General features: G+C 39.6%; 1 protein-coding gene across 1 annotated transcript in view; it reads right to left on the bottom strand.

The window, feature by feature from the left end:
- The window catches only part of LOC105429350 (uncharacterized), a 225,331-nt gene that overhangs the window by 37,561 nt on the left and 166,145 nt on the right, over positions 1 to 21,625 (bottom strand). The window lies entirely within an intron of this gene.

A 21,625-nucleotide genomic window follows, 5' to 3' on the forward strand; every position in this document is an offset into this window, starting at 1 on the left:
CGCAACGAGCGCGGCGATTTCGCCGATTATCCTTCCTTTTCAAAATGCATCGCTAAAGCGGATTAATATCGTTACAACGTCCCGGTGCGCATAGTAACAGATGCACCGGCGGCGAAGCGGCGATAGTAGCCGAAAACTATATCGGACTGACAGCGCCGGGAACAAAGGTAAACTTCGACTTAAGCCACCGAGAGAGAGGTACCGAGGGATGGGAAAGGGGTGAGAAGCGGGAAAGGGGAAAGGACGGGAAGCAATGGAGAAGCTGCGAGAGAAGGTAAGTTGCGGACCCGAGCTAAGTAAGCAAGGTGCCAGCTAGTAAGGACACAAGACAAGCTCCGAAAGTTTTTAAGTAGCTACGCGATACTACTCGTTGAGGACTCCATCTCTCTTTCTCCCCCCTCCTTCTCACTTCTCTTACAGTGATGTCATTATTGCGTTGCGTTTGTCTTTTCGCTCATGTGCAGATACTCCTCACGTGTCCCAGTTTTTCGTCTCCCGCATCTGAAAATCGGTCCAGCAACGGCAATGATCCCATCGATAGAGAAAATCGATTTCGCACCGGCGTTATCATCGGGAATTTCGATGCACCTCTTACATGGGTTTTAAATCGTCGACGCAATCTCCATCGTCGCGGAAACGCATAGACGTTTCGCGCGAATTCGCGCCGGGCGCGATCCGAAGTTACGAAGTTTATTTGCACGTTTCGACGCAAGCTCGCGTCTCCGGAAACGGTTCGGACCCGGACGTCGTCGCACCGCGATCCGTATTCCGCAATGCGGGAGAGAGAGAGAGACCACAACAGGCGGCCTGCTGAAAACGCGGCCGGCTCGCAATTAAATGCGGACGCCTTTGTTTGAGAAGCGGAACGCTTTTGTCGATGGAAATCGCCCCGCCGGAATCGTCTCACTTCAAGTTCTCGTGTGGACGTTTCTCTAACGACTTTTCTCGCGGGCTTCTCCTACGATCGACCTCCGCTTCCCGTAATTATAAATTTCGCTTCGCCGTTTTGCCCGCTTCAAAGGTGTACGTAATACGTCATCATCGTTTTCTCTCTAAACATTTAAATGTACCCAAGCGCACTGTTTTATCTATAGTTTCCCGAGTTTCTCTCTCTTTGATAAGTCACCTTTGCATCAACGACTTTATCATTCTATAGCCGATGCAGTAATAAATATTCTCATTCCATTTTTAAATATTTGCAATCATTAACATTTAAAATCATCCGAATTCAAACCTTTCGGATAGCATATTAACGAATAGACGTTTCGTAGAGAAGCCATTTTAAAAATTACTTAGAATTAAAGAAATAAATATTTAACGATTATTTAATAAATTATCCATAATTAAATCTATATCAAATTCAGAAGTTCATTATTATGAATATATCGTAATTTAGAAAACTGAAGACTTTAAGACTTTATAAAGAATCCTAAATTTTTTGTTGCGAATAAATTTATGTTTTTCTCTGTAATATTTATATTTAATATTTATTCACAATGTAAGAAATATCTACATTATCATAATAAAACTATAAATAAATTTTATTAAAAAACAATTAGGAGGAACAAAGAGCGCGAATTAAATATATAAGTTTGTAGAAGTTTGTAGAAAGTTATATGAAAGTTGCATGAACAATTATTGAACAATTGTTGAACAATTAAAAAGATTAATAAAGGTAATGAACAAATGGAATGGTTCTGAAAGAAAGTGATAGAGAATTAATGGTGAATTTAAAATATTCTTTTGTCAATTTACAACATTACTAAAGGAATGAAAATAATTAAAATGTTTTGTATCGTTTCCTTATAATTTTTTTAATGAAAAAAAATCGTTAAGTCTTCTTTTTTTATTTTTTATTTTTTTATTTTTAAAGATTTTAAAGATTGTCTTTCTTGAATTTCTATAATATATTTATTTATATACAGTATTTCCTATATGCTCAAAAAAGTTTTCAAGGTTTCCAATCATATGATAATTTCTTGGCATTTTTATTCTTTGCAATTTATAAATTTGTGAAGCATTATAAAGAAGATTATTTAAAAAATAATATTAATAGTAAGAAATCTTGATACTGATTTGGATTTTTTTCCTCAAAATTGCAACTAAATACTTAATTATTCGGATATTTAATATTAAATAAAAAAAGATTCTGATAGATTACGAATTCTTCTTAAATATATTAAGTATAAATCACGGTGTTAAGACTAACGACGGCATAAGCACTCTCTCCCCCTGCAGGTAGACATAAACCATCTTGATTCCTCCGCTTGATCGGTCACCTCGCTCATTCTCCGTCGGACGTATTTACTTAATCGTTAAGCCGGATGGCTTACGTTAAGTCGAGTATTCGCATTTTAACGAGAGAACCGCCGTTAAAGTCCACCCTTCCTCGACCCACGACAATTCTGATGCTTCGTCGCTCGATGAACCTCGGCACTAATAACGCGAGACGAGGTGAGATGAGACGACGCGAGAGACGAGAGACCATTTCTCGTGCTTCCACGTTATTTCTCCGCCGTCTCCCGCCCGGATATATGTACGTCTGTACGTAAATCTATCATGATTTTCCCATTACGCGTGAGTTATTAATGGCGTGAATTATTAACACTAGAACCGTGTCTGGAGTAAACAACAATTTTAAATGCGATATCGATCCGTCGCGAGATGAGGGAATCTCGATCAGAGCTTAATAATCTGCCTGAAAACCCGTCATTATTTTGCACACGATGACTATCTCGATATGATAATTTGCAACGTCGATCTCCGTTCTCCCGCATGGATTTTGTTTCTTTTACACAAATGTCCCCCCGCGTCTCTAAATGTAATCCATTTCGTCGAATCGCGCTCTCTCCGCTTTTGTATTTTAATCCGATCGCTACCCCCGCGACGTCGACGTCGAACATTTCAGAATGCAAATTCGTAATCTTCTGTTTTCACATGTTGACATCTTGCGTAAACATCCAGCACAGCGTAAATCCACATATTCCATTCGGTTTCGCTCATATCGGATTATATTGCGAGTCACAGATATTACGTATCGTAATAATAACCAGTTTTTTACCTTGTCGTTTTGCGAAACGACGGAAAATGCGGAGGGTGATATTGCGAAAATGATCCTCGGACGTCCAAATTTAGTAATTTACGTAAATTTTTTGAATGGAGAGAAAGAGAGAGGAAAGGTAGGCTAGAAAAGAATGTTTGAGATATTTTTGAACGTAGTTTTGAAGACAAAGAGAAACAAAATATAACCCTGATCCATCGTGACTACGCAAAAAAGAGAGTTTTCGTCGAAGGTGTGGTATGGAGATCCAAATTGCCGATCACAGGACGACGATACTATTTGCATTGTCTAATAGCTGGATAGCGTGCGAAGAGCGCGCGCCACGCGCTCAGTTTTACCCTTCCACCCCCTCCCTCCCCCCCCTCTCTCTCTCTCTCTCTCTCGGCTGGCGTCTGACACGGTCTCGCTCGTCTAAACCCGTTTCCCGGAGCATGGTTTATTGATTTCTCTAGTGCGTAAATACGTGGCACGGCACTCCGCTAACGACGCCCACGAGAGAGCATTGCGACGTGTAGGCGCGCAACCGCGCAGAGCGACCGAAAGCGACGTTTTCATAAATTATCGTTTTGGTCGCCGGCGTCCCCGTCGAGAGAGCGCGGCGAACTTTTTGACCGCGCCGTTACGATCATTATCCGCAAATTGTCCGCACAGGTGGAAAAGCAAACCAGTAACGAGCCGTAAACGAGACCGCGAAGAGAATCGGCAAACAATTTAAAATCACTACGTGATTGCGAAAATTAGACGCTTCACGCCGCAACGTCTATTAAATTCATTCTAATCTGCCTTCTAGTCTTCTTTTTGTCTGCGAGGTATGTAAAAAATTAATTTTTAAGTAAAAAAATAAATTTTTCTGCAAAACTCGTATTTTCCATTCTAGCTGTTAATATTGTAAAAACTTTTAAATGTGTAATAATGACTCGTGAAACTAAATTGCTTTATGATTTTATGCGATTAATATTTTGTCGCCCGCGTTCAATATGTAATCTTGCAGAACAAGGTAAAATTAGTAGCACAAAGATAACAGGAGGTGTAGAGTAGAATCGTTGTGGACCTGCGCACAAGTGCATAAACACCAAAGGGATTCTTTGCGGCTAAGGCATTAGACAAAGCGACGAAAATGAACTGCCCGCGAAAACAAAAGCAATCTGTTCATACATTATCACCTCGTGGTATCTGCAATGAGATCTTTTAAATGGGTTACACCGGCGTTAACCGGGTACCATGTAATTTTCACGCAATACATTATCTAGTGGTATATTATCTCCCGTCCTTGTGCCGATAATTCCCAACGTCGCATGCGGCGATGCACCTCCCGCGATGACTATGGTTCGATGAACGCGATTAAATCTGCTTATCGTAAACATAATTAAATCATATTTACTTACATTATGATTAAATGCACGTGTCCCTTTCATAAATTTAATCTTCGATAGGTAATATATATATATATATATATATATATATATATATATATATATAACTATAGTTAATTAATACGAAATCGCCTAGCCTTCAAAAAACTGAATCAATCAGACCGATATTTTTCCTCGATAAATACTCCTAATTTTTAATATGAAAATTTATTTTATTGAAATTTCAATTTTCCTTTAATAAATACAAGACGTAAATTAGAGAAACGTATATACGTAGCTTTTGACGTAAGCGTCACTGTGCTAAACGTAACGCGATGCCGCGCTTGAACAAATCTTACACGAGCGCCCGTATTTCTGTCGGATCCAACGAGCACGTTTCACACGCGAAAACAACATTGTTTTGAACAATCACGCGGATGTACGCAAATTTATTGTGGAGAGCGGATTACGAACATCGACGGGATGACCCGGTTTACGCTGTATACGCGGGCGTCACATACCCACTTAAATGCCGACACACGCGCACGCAACACACACACACACACACACACACACACACACACACACACACACACACACACACACACACACACACACACATTCGCTGTCGGGGGTGAACTAAAGCCTGTGAGCTTAAACTTAGGTGCCAACCAATCACAGCCGCCGAACTGACATAAAGCCAAGGCTTTGAGCTCGAATTAAATTTTAAGCGAGAACGTAGCCCGCAGCGTCACGCATCGCGACGGGTTATCTGCGCTGATAACACGAGACGGCACGACGTTGCGAGAATAAATGCACGTGTTATCGAAGAAAACTTTCCCGAGAAGTAAGGTACATTTCTGCGCGGATCTTTTGTTAAGATTAAACAAACATTACTATTATTATTATTATTATTATTGCATAAAAATATTCTATGCAAAAAAATAATAACGAAAAACGTGGTGTAATCGTAGTATTTTATTTTGTTACTTATAAAACACATAATCTAGAGTATAAAATAATGTTTCATAATGTATTCCATGTCCCGCAGATATGTACGTCTTTAATAATAAATGTCGATAATAGAATCCCGAAGCGAGCCAGCGTTTATTGTAATGACGATCGATAAAATTCTACGAGGCAACATTAAGCTTGAACTTCCCTCATTGCGATTGGAGCGTGAACTTGCTCGAAGAAATAATGAAGTAACAAAATCGCGAATCTACGACTTGCACGGCGACTTCGTCGCGCCGTTTCCTGCCGGGAAAAGCGGAAACTTTTTCACGGGAGCTTATGACATTACGACGAGAAAGTTTTGGTCTGCGAGGAGTTCCGAGACAGAATGTGGATCACGTAGATCAAAGGTGCACAATGAAGAATACTCTCTCGATATATAGCGAAGAAACATTTTCGGAAATTGATACGCTTATTCTCTATGAAAAAAAAAAAACGAGTTTTTCCTCGGTTTTCCTTTTGCTCTCGCAATGATCGAATCGTAACAATGCAGTGCGTTCAAATGCATACGTGAATTTCCCAAAATTTTACCGCTGTTTAAACATCCAGAACTGCGATTCAAAAGTGAGCACAATGGCCGAACTGATAAAACATTACTTCGCATCCCGCTGCGGTATCGCGGAAATGTTTAAATATGCATGCCGCGGATTCAGTGAAAATTAAGTGCCCTACGAATGTAATAAGAGTCGCAAGTCATTTCGCATTGCGGACCCTTTTGAAAAATTTCTGAAACTTCCATTTGATAAAAGGGACGCGAGAGGTTGATCCGGTAATATTTTAATCATTACGATGCCAGATTTGTTTAGGAAGGACTACTCTAGTAGGGATATGTGCGGCTTTTGTGTAAACGCACCTGAATTCGAAATCACGTAGGTACACGTTAAGCTCGCGAGAGCTTAGTGACAAAACAAATTCGCGCTTTCAGCCCTGTATATTATCTGGCTGGTGTTTGCTAAAACGTGAATTTATTCATGTCCGGACGAGATTAAAAAAGGAGTTTCCCCGCTTTCTTGTTTCCGCCGTAAATTATGCAATTGTGTACCTCGTCGTTTCCGCGTCTGCGAGACAGAATTTTTTTGACGTAGGAAGGAACTATAACTTTTTAAAGCAGGTATAAACGATTACGCGAGCAATACATTTCTGTGCGAGCACGACCGCCATTTATTAAATGCGGTCGGACAAACCCGCGTTCTCGTATATGTATAATGCTTTTACGTTTTTCGCAAAAACATAAATTTTCCTATGTAGGCTCACACACACACACACACACACACACACACACACACACACACACACACACACTCTCTCTCTCTCTCTCTCTCTCTCTCTCTCTCTCTCTCTCATTGAATAAATAAAAGCTCGTCGAATACAAAGAACGACTGGTTTTGGCCGGTTCCACCGATCGTCATCCTCATTTGCTTGTAATATAAATTAGGAATAAATATTATTGGAAGAGATAGATAATCGACCAAAGAACATTAATAGGTACACGCGTTTCCATTTGTGTACACGTCAAATGTCAATGTAAATTTATCACAGTTTCGGTAAAACCGTTTCTATAAATTTTTTAAATAAAAGGATTCTAATTTTGATACACATCTTCTAATATATTTTTATCAATATATATTTTCTAAAGTATTTCCATCAGTTTTTTTCTACTTTAAAGAAAAAAGAAATGTAAAATATTAGTTAAATAAAGTTGACATTTGATGGCGTTTAATTTATCATATTTGATTATCGATTAAAGAGGAAATTTTAGTTATGACTTTGAGCCATTACATTACAAGTCTATCCAAAAAAATTATAGCACGTAGTTGGTGATATAAACAATTGTCTTGCATTTAGAAGAAAAGGTGATTATGGATACTATGTAGATATGGCTATTCGTGATATAATTATCAGGTGATAAATTTTATTAATTACTTATAGAATCATTTGTTTAGTAGCCCGCCATTATGGAATAATGCTAATATGTCGATATACAATAGTCGACGTTTATTACAAGTCATTTTTAATACTTTCGAGCATTTCAACATTTTTCCAAAGTACATTTTAGCTTTCAATTATATATACTTGTTCATTCTTTTTAATCTTGAGCATATTACCACATGAATCTATATAGATTTGATTATTTTTTTGTTATATAACATTTTAGTCGACTATATACATTTTGAGTTATGTGAAATTGGATAATAGTATCTTGTTAACAAAATCTTTTAAGCGTGCTGGTAATATGACTGCTTTCGAGATTTTCATATTGAAGTAATTCTTCGATAATAATTTAACTCAATTAAAAAATTAAAAAAATCAAAGATTTTTGGAAAAATTAAATCTGTGCTTTTCGCAGTTTGTCTATCTTGTAATTGAAGTCCACATATTTATATCTATTTTTAAAACTTATATTACAGTTCTTTTTCTCTAATAGCTTATTTTAAACAATAATATAATTTTATAACAAAATACTGAGTCTTCTTTAAATAAAACCAATTTGTCTAAATTTATTTTCGTGATGGCTCATATTACCATCCCTATTCCTTTCGACCCATTATGCAGTGTCGCTACATTTTTATAAATAATATTCACTGTAATAAAAATTTCACAATTTGAGTCTAGAATCTATTGAACAACATTTTGATGAATTGCTAAATAAGTTTTCAATTTAAAATATTGATTATTAACAAAATTATTGTACAAAATGTAAATGAAAGACCATAATATCATCTTCTCTTCTATACATACATAAAAATTTAAAAAAGAAATTATTAAGCGCCTAAGATCCTACTTGTCGAAAAATGTCACTTGTTACTTTCTATTATTTAATTTATTTCCTATCTTCTCTTTTAACTAAATATAATACCTGTATAGTGACAGACAGAACAAGTAAGTTTCGATTACTGTTGATGGGATTAGATCTGCTAAATGGATTCTCGTAACGTATAATAAAGACAGAGTTAGAAAGCTTATTCGAGCCTTGGCAGTTCTAATTTCTCTCGATAGAGTCAACAGAAGGGACGCACGTCGGGATCCATGACATTTTGGTGCATTCGAAAATACAGGCGACACATAGTCTGGCTCGGCCGTCTGGGTTGACCAAATGCTCGGCGACCCCGTTCGGCAAGTATCACTGAATCATGAGTGCCAGGCTCGAATCGAATGTCGTTACGCGTGTTCGTGGCGGCCGTGTATCCGGTATGTGTACGCGGCTCGACTCCGCTCCGCAGTCCGGATAAAATAGAACGGATAGAAAAAAAAGGCACAAAGAGAGAGGGAGATAGGAAGGGGACGGAGAGAGAGAGAGAGAGAGAGAGAGAGAGAGAGAGAGAGGGGGGGGGAGGAGCGGAAGGGAGAGAAACAGAAGGGAGATAGAATGATAGAAGAGGAAGGAGAGAAGGAGGGGAGGGGGCGGGGAGAGAGAGGTAGGTAGGTTTAGTATCACGGTTGCCGTGCGGGCACAATTTGGAAACCCGATATCTCAGCCGCGGACGCGGTTGTAACGTCGAAAACCTATTACGTTACAAAGCCGCGTCGTATGCGAAACCGAAATAATTCACGCGCGAGTCGATGCGGTGGTCACCAACCGAATGCGCAACCCAGCAGACTGTTATGTACCTTCGCGCGACGCTCGCTGGCTACGATTTCGAGTATCATTGCTCGATCGATGAAATGCCTATCGATATTCCGCGTGCGAAAAGTTGCGGTAAATGCGAGTAGCGATTCTCGCGAGAAACTATTGTCTTTATTGCAGAAAAATCGTGATCGGCTCTGCCCCTTTGCCGCACTTTGTGGAGAAAGAGAGAGAGAGAGAGAGAGAGAGAGAGAGAGAGAGAGAGAGAGAAGGATAGAAAAAGAAGAGATACCATTACATTATATATTTAGATCTTTACTAAAAATATAGGAAACATTAACTCATTAACGTCAATCAATTAGTTATATTCAGACTGTGTTGAAAATAATTATTGTGTGAATAAATAGTTTGCTATTTCTGCACTGTAGTTTATCATTCAATGAACTTTTATATAAAACTTTATTTTATTTTTAATTGATTGTAAAAGAATCTTTAAAATATATGTAAGAAAATGTATTAAATGCCATTTTCAAATGACGTGCTATTTATATTTTTCAATAATCTGTTTATAATTTGCGGAAAAGTTAAATATTCGATAAAAAAATTAAAAACATATACATTTCTCATTTTTGTTTAAATATTAACAAGTAGAAAACGAGTTGAAAGCATTAAGAGATAATTAAAAAATGATTTACTGAAATTCAGTACGGTTAAATAATTATTTTTTTAAATAAAAAAATAATATTAATTCTTTTATTTTAATGAGCAAAATGTAAAAATGAGTCAGTCAGACATGCAACATTAAAGGTTTCTTCTCTAAGATTAATCGTTCATCTTACATCTTCCATGAGAGACATATTTCATATCATATTTCGACGTTTATTGTAATCGTACTAGTTTATAATTCAAGCGAATGACTGATCTTTTGCATATTTGATCGTACTTCTTCAGAATACTTGTAGAACGAGAACAAAGCGAGCGTGGCATGTGCGCGAAAGAGGACGGGGGAAAGAGGAAGGCTGGAAATCCGAGGATGTTACATCGGCCGCAGGCATCGATGTAACGTCGAAAACCTATCATGTTACAAAGGCACGGTATACATGGAATCGAAATAATTCACATAGTTTTGTTTTGGCGAGCACGCGCAAATACGCAATACGGCCGATTCTACGCGACCGCGAATGGGGAAGAGATATGGGAAATGATAGAGGAATGGCGGAAAGGGGACGGGAGGGGGAAATTTGTTATTCTAAAGCATGCTTTGTGAGCGAAAAATAAAAAATAAGTTGATAATACTAAAATTATCGTGGCGCATTCGGCGAAACAGTACTTATGCTATTCCGAAAATGAGTGATTCAGACACGACAAACGTATGTAAACGAGATGTCAGCAAAAAAACAATACAAACGAAAAAGCTCGCGAGGATAAACGACTGATATTTTCGGCGTTTGTGCGTTTTCGCAACAAAATTGCTCGTTTTTGATGCGAACATCACAATGGAGGTACATGGGGGGAGAGGGGGGGGGGGGAGGATAAACAACCCCCGGTACATTCATGTATCCGTGCGATAATTTCGGAGAAATGCGGATTCTCTCTTTCTTTTCTTCAGCGTGAGTTACCAGTTACTACCGGGCGTTGTAAAGTTCGCAGATAGAAAAAAAAATCTATTAACGAGGTAGAGGCCGCTCCCAATGGGATCACAATTAAAAAGCTTCCGCCTGCCGGCCGACCTGCCGGCTGACCTGCCGCCCCGTTCGAGGACTAATTTCGCCGCGAGTTTTATTATATCCTCTACCATTCTGCCGTTTTTCATCCCTTATTCTCCATCTCTGGTGTAACTCATTACAGAACCTTATGCCTACACGCGCACAAATTGCGAAAAAGTTCCGCCGTGAGGAGGAAGCGCAAGGGTGGAGTAACGATGTCGGGCATTAGCAAATGGGAACGCTCTTTTTTTTTTTTTGCAAATCAATCTGTCAATTTGTCGTCCCCGTGTTTTTTTTCATGTCTGGCAGATATTTAACTACCGTTCAAAACGTTTTCTATTGGATTTCAAACATCGATGTTTAACATGAATGTCATATTGCCGTAGCGTGCAAATAGCTGCGAGAGGAATTCCAGTATTAATCTGTGCGCGCATTTTAACAGGAGTTTTTTTTATTGTCCGCATGTCAATTCCTTTTAATAAAAACCTTCTATATAATAAATGTGTAATAAAGCATATTGTAATAATAAAGTCTACAAACATTTTATTCAATTTTTATCTGCGACAGTTTTTCATATTTCACCAGGAATCTATATTTCGGCTACATTCGTATGCTTCTCTCTCTCTCTCTCTCTCTCTCTCTCTCTCTCTCTCTGTCTCTCTCAAAATATACTTATAAATTATTAACTTTATTAAATTATTTATTGCGTTGCTATGTTGGGAGTACAATAGATTAAAAAAGTTCCGCTTAGAAGGCTAGTGTGGACAGTTATGTAGTGCAAGTTACATGCACGTCCATTGGTGCATTATTTACTCGAATTCGACCAGCGCAGAGAAGATGCACGTGGAGTAGCGAACACAAATGCCTCCCGGCATCCTGAGAGACATCCCTAAGGAGCTTTACTCTCATACTGTATTACCGCAAGACTCAAGATGCGTTCTATGAGGCCGGTGTAAACGTCGCGAGAGACGATTAGCCTACGAGAGAGAGAGAGAGAGAGAGGGGGGGAGGGAGAGAGAGAGAGAGAGAGAGAGAGGGGGAGAGAGAGACAGAGTATCGCTTTCTCGGGGGATGATGTCTTCAAATGCGAGATGCGGAGATACGGGCACAAACTCAAGATTATCATCACATAAGTTGCAATGCGACTCCTTCTGGAAAATATCCTGGAGGAATCGCTCTTTGAAGCTGGGAAACATTCAAATAATGATTATCAGATCTTTCTGGAAGCATTTTCCGTAATTATACATAAGAATCTATCGGTTTCGAATATAATAATCGAATATAATTGACGTTGAATCGGCGCTTAATTAAACGAGATATCTATTTTAAGTATAAAATGCATCTTGTCAGAGCAAGCATCTCTCGCGGTTGCGTCGTCCCGCAATTTATTTTCCGTAGGAAGCTTTCCCGATGTTGTTCGAGATGTTGTCGGCATAAATATCATCAGATATTAAGATGTATGAAATGGGCTCGCTTAAATAAAAGAATCGACGTCTTCCAATATAAATTCGAATGACTTTTACGATACTGCGAGTTCGTCGACTTCGCCGCGGGGTTACTTCTCGCCCGTGTTTCATATTTTATAAATACAATCGAAATGAAAAATAAATTAAAAAAATAAAACAAAGATAAAACCAATTAAAATAAAATACTAATATGGAAACGATAATATGGAAACGATTACAATAATTATTCGATTGTGATTCGAATTTGTATGCTGCGCTCTGGATCTGTCGTGATTCATTTACTGTGCGCAACAAGCAAACGAAAACGTCGAACCGGAAGTTCCCAAAAAATCCATTCAGGAACGCAGAGAGAACGTAAGGTTTCCGCGCTTTTCTCCTCCTCCGTCTCTACGACTCGTCGGTTATTTGCTGCGAGAAAAAGGGAGGACGCGGCGAGAGTGGCGGGGGGAGAGAGGCGAAGAAACGTTCGAGACTAATGGAGAAGGTTCGAAAGCAGCAGGAAAATAAGCAGCCAGGATGCTCGTGGCGAGATGCTTTTGCATTGAAATGTCCGAAGCTCGGCGCGCTCACGTTTTCCTCCTATTTCTGTCTTTTCTTGCGAGAAGCTCGGCAAAATGGACACTGAGAGATACGAAAGCGGCGTCTACAAAACGCCTTTCAACGGTGAAAACGTTTCGCACAAGCGTCATCGATAATTATCGCGATTACGCGTTTATCAATCTCGAGAGGGATCGACTTTCCGATGAATTCCTTGTCTTCTGTTACCGCATATAATCACTGCGCCGATCTCTCACGTTGACGCGTAAGCTCTTCGCGCAAAGTGTTGCATTATGCAGGAAAAACATTAGGCAAGAAAAAGGAAACGCTCGTACCGCGAGATTTAACCACGGCCGGAAAAATCGGATATTCCCTTTCCCGCCTGTCTCGTTTCCCGCCCAATATGAGACGTTGCCGGATTGACGTTGAGGGATGCGAAAGCTTTGATAACGGCTGGGAATATCTTTCGACGCTAAATATTCAAGACACGTGAACGCTGGCACAATCGCGCCGCGCAGAATTAATTTCGAAGCTTCTGAATTTACGTTTGACGTTTCCCGCCGGCTGAAGAAATTTCGCCGGCGAACGAAAAGGGAAACCTTGTAGCGTCTGATAAGCCGTAGATGGAAAATCGCGCGTCCCGTACCACGCTGCACCCCCTCCCCCCGCTTCCCGACCACCAACTCCTAACCCCTTCGTACTGTTTTTCCCCACAAAAAAATTCGCCGGCGGACTGACGTTAACGGATATAAGAGCTTCGGTGGATGGGCCACGGCTGCGAAATTGTTGGCCGTTTTGTAGAATTAGCTTCATGGCTTTTACTTCCCGTCAGGATGCCTCTCCTCCTTTGTTTTGCTTTGTTTCGCGCGATATTGCGTTGCCGCGAAAACGACTCCGATGTAATGCGGCATCGAGGATCGTTTGTTCTCGGATCGTAAATATTCACGAATCCATGGACGGTAAAAATGATGATGAATTTTTTAAGTTGATATACAACATATATATATATATATAAGTAAAGTGAAAATATTACTGATTCAAATATCGAATCTACCGATCTATAATTAGTCGCCTTTCAAAGTTTGAACATTTCATTAATCGGACGGATTAATCAATGATATGCGAAATTAATATAGCGGGATCAATACGAAGCGGTTCGTATTGATTATCGAAGTACCGTTCTTTGAAACGGGGAAAGAAGAAAAGATGCCACCCTCTTTCGGGCGTAGTTATCGCCCATCGGTCAATATCGAACCCGCGGGACGTCGCGTTATGTACCTTTTATGCCAATACGAGCACGCGGTAAAAAAGAAAAAAGAGGAGGGAGGAGAGAAAAAAATCGGGCGCAAATGACAGCGCGAGAAGAGCGAGCGGATATTTCCCCGCGCTCGCCGCGGGCTGTTGATTTAGCCGGTTTTCTCTCCTCTCGGTCGTGCGATTCCATCCCTCTCGTCCGGATTCTTTCCCTCTGTTCTTCTCCTTCCTGCAACCCGATTTCGCTTCGGGCGATCTGTTTCAGGTAATACACATGCGTTTTTCTCCCTCCGTCCCACGCGCCATTGTCGCCCGGAGCGTCCACGTGCGCGCGCGCGTGTGCAGGGGGAATTTGTTATGCATTTCGTTGCATCGAACAGTTGCCCGTCCGCCCCCCGCGGCGGATATATCCTTTTTCGCTCAATTATTTCATTACCGTATCTTTGCCTCAAGGCGATAGCCTTCCCGACGCCCTCTGCATTCGACAGCTCCTCGATTAGACGCGAAATTATTATCATTCACAAGAAAGCGATTTTTCATGTCTACGCTTGATCGGCGACAAGTCGCCGATCGTTTCACAAGACAAACCGCAACTGTTTTGAACGGGGAGAGGGGGGGGGGAGGAGAAATCGGTTCGGTCCGCTTTGTCATGCGTGAAGCAAATTTGTCGAAATCTTTTAAGTTTAGTGAACATGTAAATGAGCATATTTGAATATTCTATGAACTACATGTATTACTGAAGTAGGGGAAAGGGATGTAAAATGACAAACTTAAAATTTGTCGATTTTTTTCTGATTTTCTCTGATCTTGAGTGGTAATATAAAAACAATAATCAATAATGAAATAATTTTTTTTTCTCATTAGCTAAAACCTTGCCTATCATTTGCAGAAACTTAAAAGTTTATAATAAATTAAAATTTTGTATAATTTAAATTTTTTTAAGGATGTGTCCATTTCGTTATCTTGCCCCTATATATAAATATAATGAAGAAACCAATTAAAACTAATTGTCTTATGAATAGTAATTGTCTTATGAATAGAAATTAGACAAATTTTTTATCTTTTATATTATTACATTATTATAACGTGAATAACACAATAAAAAACAAATAAATAGTATTTATGAATAAAAAATATTATTTATAATAATTAATAATTAAGAAAATAAAATCTACAGACAAGAACAAAAAAAATAATTATTTCGTTATCTTCGTTAAATTCATTATCTTATCGTATATACATCATATTTATGTATTTTTTAAAAAAAAATATTGCAATATGAAAAATGTAAATAATACAAATTAATTTATAAAATAATACATTAATTTAAATAAAATTGATTAAAATAAAACATTAATTAAAATAATACATTAATTAAATAATACATTAACTAAATAATATATTATTATATGCATTCTTAAATACACTATATGTTAGTTTTATAGAGAAAGTGAAGATACATTTTCTATAATTGTGATTCTTTATAAAGAAATAAAATTACATATGGATGTACTCAAAATATATTTCTTATTATATTATCTGTTAATGTTAGTAGATTAAAATTAAATTACAATAAATTACCATAAAAAATCTCTAGTAACTTTAGCACCAACTCGTTATTAGTTTAGAAAAATTAGCAAATTATCACCTTACCTACTTCAATATCTTACCCTCTTTCTCCCTACTTTTATTTTATTTTATTATGCAAGTGAGAACAATATTTTTTTCTCGGAATATAATAGAGTGGAGTAAGTATCAAGCACGTATAATATTTGTTATAACAATACATGTATATTCTCTTTCTAGTTTTACACGAAAATGCGTAGGAAACTTGAGAAGAATCATTTTTAATGGATCACGAATTTTGCACGTTACGAAAAAATAGAAATGAAAAGCGATACTGTATGCTTTTCAGCTTTTCCGGCGATTTTCCAGCTTTTCACGATCATCACCTGCAGAGTGGAATAATCCTTTCACGCACAAAAAAAGGTATACATTGTATATATGCAACTTAACGTTTAACCGCATTAAAAAATTTTAACCTCGAAATTTCAGAATCCCCGCGGGCCGTTCGGGGAGCAAGGATGCGCGATTCCGCGGAACTCTTAATTAAGATCGTCACTCCTCTTTTTTTTTCCCCAGGACCACCGCTTCTAGGGCCAATTAACGCGCGAGAGTCAAACGCGCGCGCGCACGTCTCGTTCATTTTCTACGGAGACAATATTTATTCGCGCTAATTGAATGCGTCATCGATATTTACTCTGGCGCGCGCATTAGGTATGCATATATCTGTATATCCGGCGATCGCGTATCCCGTTCGCCACGCGAAAGTATATTAAACAGCACCGACCGCGCGCGCGCGTACATCGATAATACGCCGTCGCTTATAATTGTCGCATTATTTAACGCTTTCGTTCGGCCGTTTAATGCAATTTCGGAAGCGTATGCGCGGTCACGATCGGCCGACCAGCCCGCTCGTCTGCCGGGTCTCCGATCAACGCACACGCACGTGCACACACGAGTGGTGCGCAGGGCGGGAGGGTGTGCGGCCCGGGTGGACCGGCAGCCCTGGAGGCGGCCTCCGGGTCGAGGCACATTGTTGGTTTTCCCCGCCGGTGTTTGCACTGTCCCGTAGTATTGTTGCGCGGTGCGTACCTCGCCACTCCCGCCTGTCTCCCCCCCTCCCCCCCCCCCCCGCCCTCCCGTGAGAGCGGTGCACAAGGTGGGGACATCTCATATTAGCCGCTTAATTGTCTCTATTTGTCGAAGCTCACCGCTTGACGATTCATACCATTGGGGAGAGAACGCTCAGCTGCTGGCCGCTTCTCGAGGAGATCACGGGACGTGCGCCATCGCGATAGAAGAGGAGTGACGTAATTACGCCGACTGAGGTGAAATTTTTTAAATTACTTTTAAACCTTAATTTCAAGATTTATATATGTTCCGAAGGATTATGAGAGAGGTTTATTTTGTATGAATTAAACTTCTATATACTTTGCGTCTCTAAAATAAGCGGTAAATAAATAATTTTCTATTTTAAGATTTAAATAAGTTTACAGTCGTCTTCAAAAGAAATTTGTAATTTTAAATAGGAGATGTAAGTAATATCAAACAGGATTGATCTGATTGTTCAAAGTATCAAAACAAATGTAAAAATCCTAACTTCGAAAGTAGAAGAAAAATTTCATCTGAAGCGTTTTATGGTCACTGGTTATATAATCTACTGAAAAAGTTCAGTTGCGGACCGTTTTAAAAAAAGAAAATTTATTTTGAGATCTCTCTTTTTAGGCGCAACATTTTTGATAATAATAATATAATTATAAAAGGAATATTACATTTTGTCGATATCACTTTCGAGAAGATAACAAAAAATGGTAATAATAATAATTGGTATTGAGTTTTTTTTTTTATAAATGTGATTAAAAAGATACGCATGAATAATTCATTTGAAATGAAAATCCACTTTCAACATTTTTAAAATAAAGCTTTAATAAATGATTTAAGCGGAAAAAGTATTTTTATAGATAGAAAAATGGAAATCCAATAGTCATTAATATATCACATTACGATTGCAAAATCACGCGATCGATTTTCATTATTGTTCTATTTTCGATAAGATTTGTTCTAAATTAGCAGGATATTAGATATATAGTTAGATGATATTTAATCCCGTATCGAGACCAATTGAGAATAATTATCGTTATGGCGAGAAGGAAATTCTAAAATGTGTCGGAAATTATGTTTATGAATAGCGAGCATAGTTTCATCTTTCGCGATGAAGATATCATTACGATGGTGGAAAAGAATTCCGAACTGATGTCGTTTTTTCACATCGCACTATCGTCTTTATCGTATTGTAAGCTGGAGACAGTTATTTTTTCGCCAGTTGAATTGCACTCTGTAAATATTTCAGTCTTCGTTCATTTAACGGTTTATTTTACATTCGTTGCAGTATATAGTTCATTCCTAAAAAATTAAAGTGCCGCAGCTTCGTATCTTGGCACGGACAAAACAGTAAATTAAGTAGAGACTTGATAGTTAAAATTAAATAGAAACATACTTCGAAGTGGAGAAGATGAATAATTTAGAATATTATTTCTCATTTAGCGTGTCGTGAAATTCAGCGTTTCTTCACTGTCAGGAATTTTAAATGTAACGGATATTTCACTGCAATTCACATTACTATCGGAAATTTCTCTACGTATTTACGCATTACTCAATAATTAAGGTATAAAGCAATAAATAGCATAAAAATATACATTATAGGAGGTACGACGTAATACGCGTTAGCGGGAAAAGGATAAAATAAGTCCGGCAGAGTCATCTCGTTCGGATGAGGGTATAACTTCGTTACGGCGTTTCTTGTTTCTGCTTTTACAAATACCGGCCGGCCATGGCGGCGTCGTCGCGAAATCTTCTTTAATCTCGCGGACGAGGCTATTTACGACAGTCGAAGGCTGTCAGATAATTCGATTAATTCTTACCGTCGGCGATAGATCCGATTAAAATGCAGCTTTGAGGTAGCGCGACGACAGGCCCGTGACACGACTCGACGTGACCTTTATATTCAAATCGGGCTAGAATGGCTTCGATATTAAATCCTCGGCGGACGCGCGCGCGGCGACGGCAATCTACGTCTTTTAATCGCCTCGTTTGCTCCGGCGACACAAAGGCACAGGTAGAACGGGGCGCTGAATCAAACAATATATTGCATATGGTAAGGATACTTTCTTCAAGAATCTCTTTAGTCCCTGGCGAGCGCGCGTCGAGGCGCCAACACGTCGATGAGTTTGAGAAACACGCCTCTGGCAGGGTAAATTAAATGCAGTTAAGAACTCGACTTTGAAGTTGCACGAATTTCTTCCACACGCGAGACTCTTAACGCTCATTATAATTCATATATATAATGGCATACAATTATTACGATGCACGACGTTTCTTTCGCGTCGTAATTTTACTCTCTCTAAATTTCATCGTTAATTATCTGTGTAATCGTTATATATCTGTAGGTTATATTAATTTCATCGATGAGCTCGTTCCGGTTCAGTCAGTTATCTCTCCTTCGTAGTGTTCCCCGCTTAATTTCAAAGGTTCTATTCCGAGGCTCTTATTCGATTGTGTTAAATGAGTCGTGAGTCGTGCTATCTCCAATGACTCCACGTATGCGTTTGCATTTCGGTGTGCTGCTCTACTTTCGAGCCAAGCAGAGAGAAAACTTTCAACTAAAATTGACACAAAAAAAAAGGACTGATTTAATCACGAAAGTCCGATCTTTATGTATGAAACATAATACAATATTGGATCAGAACACTTTATAGTGCAAATTTGTCTAAAACTAGGCACTCGGCCAACGGTCATATATATGCTCTCGAATATTTTTAATCGGACGGATTTCAATTGCGAGAAATTCAAATGGCGCGATCAAAATAAAATCCACAAGTTTATGAAATACACGAATGTTTGAACGATGAGAAAGAGGTAGAAATTTATGAAGAAAAATTTAATTTCAAAATGTATGAAAATCAAAATCAGAAATAAATAACTGGCAACCATAACGTATTAATAAGCTATTAAAACTTTCCCAGACGTCTCGCTATCAGTATCAAATCAGTCATTAATCTCGAATAACCTCTATACAATCAAACCGCATCACGCGCCGTCAAATTTAATTACAAATTACACGGTATCACAACGGCAAACTATGTTGCGGAGGACACGTCACGCCACCCGGATCATCTTAATGACTGAAAATTAGTGCGTTAATTACGAGATGGAGGTAAAAAGTGTCGTACAATTATATAGGGCTGTTTCGGCCGTGCAGACTGTAAAAAAAAAAAAAAAAAAGAGAGAAACCTGTACGCGCCTGCGTGCGGGTTGACAACGGCGTTACTTACACCGCGCGGAGAGACCTAATTTGCGATAATTCGCTCACGTATACACACTCGCCGAGAGCGGCCGAATTACATTCTAATTATGTAGAGTACCGCGGCGCATACCTGACGAAAGTTTCATCAAAGAAACAGCGAACGACATTCCTGCAATAAACCCTGATTAGATTCCAAACTGCATTACGTGGATTACGCAGACTACGCGGAGTACGCAGACGTGTGCGCGCGCGCGCGCGCGCGCGCACCTACGCTGCTACTGCTGCATGCATATTCCGCGCTTGAATATCAAATCAGGTGCGGTCTATAGTCGTTCGGCTCTCCTTCATTCATTAATTTGCATCTTGCGTTACACCGCGCGCTACATAGCAACGATCTATTAATGATTACATCGGCTCATGCAAATATCCGATCCTCGGAGGAATACGCGGAGGCGTCCGGAAAGTTGTAGCAGCGAGTCGCATTCATTATTAACATGCACTTGATACTACCCCGGTTAATGCCGATGGAGAGGCAGTAGACTGCCACCGTTAACGCGGTAATTCCAAATCGGAGATTTATATAACTCCAGTCCAGTCTCCATGGTGGATCCGTCTGCATGGGATCCTTCTCGACCTCTCGGAACTCTTTCCGCGACGCGGTGGTGGAGCGCGCGATACCAGCGTCTGTCCGACGCTGGTTAAAACTTTTAATGATTTCCCGAAGATTTGTCAGCGTATCGCCGCGGAGATGGATCGCTCGGGTGAAAAATAATTAGCGTTATAACTCAGAGGGGAGAATCGAGAGAGCGAGAGTTGGCGGCCGTGCAAGCAGACGGGAGGGCGCGGCTGGTTTGTATCGGCGCTACATGTGATGGATTACAGCGATCAATGAAAGGTTGATCAGTCGGCTGATTGATTAGATAAGTTTCGGCGGTGTAACCGAACGAACCGCCGCACGAGTTCCTGACACTTCGGCCTGCCTTCCGTCTATTTTTCCCCCGTAAGTTCTCTCTCTCTCTCTCTCTCTCTCTCTCTCTCTCTCTCTCTTTCTCGCTCTCGCTCTCTCCCTCGGCGACGTAGCTCTTTTATTTATTCATGTCGACCATACCCATCCATGACACGTGCTACCAGGTGGCGGCCATTTTCGCGGGTCAAAAACGAACAGCAAAAGTCAGGAGTCACGAGGGAGAAGAAATTAAGGTCGCGACCAGGAGCTGAAATTTTTAGCAGCGTCAATTCTTTCCTACCGTTTTCTTTTTCGCCCGTACAAATGGAATTTGAAAATTGCGCGAGACTTCGCCGTTGCATTTGAAAGAGAAAAATAGGGAAGGACCATCCATGTTCCTCCTCGCGGTCCACGGTTCCGGCTCCCAGATCCTTCCAAATATCTCTCGGCTTCTCAGATTGCGTAAATCCCATCGTATTACCTCGTTAAGTTTCAAATCGTTGTTTTTCGTGACAACGTTTTGGTGGCACAAAGACGAGCAAAGAGATATCAACCGGGAGAAAGAAACGAGGATTATAATACGCCTCCAAAAATCTTCCAACGAAACGCTACGCATGCGCGATTCAAGGTAAACGAACGGAAATTATCGAACTTTACATTTCCGTTCTGTCGGAATTAAGGGATTAAATAGATGTACTAACGTTTGTGCGCCGATATGTAAAGCAATAAAATTCAGACGGAACCGCAAACATTCTTGGTTGCTCGAAACCGTTCATCTTTGCACTTTTGATTGTACCGTTGAAAGCTCGCCGAAATGCATTCGGCAACAGCAGTGATTTACAGATCGTTGCTTTCAAA

The sequence above is a fragment of the Pogonomyrmex barbatus genome, unplaced genomic scaffold (genome assembly GCF_055798465.1).
Source record: "Pogonomyrmex barbatus isolate J1 unplaced genomic scaffold, ASM5579846v1 scaffold17, whole genome shotgun sequence".
In the NCBI taxonomy this organism is placed as follows: domain Eukaryota; kingdom Metazoa; phylum Arthropoda; class Insecta; order Hymenoptera; family Formicidae; genus Pogonomyrmex; species Pogonomyrmex barbatus.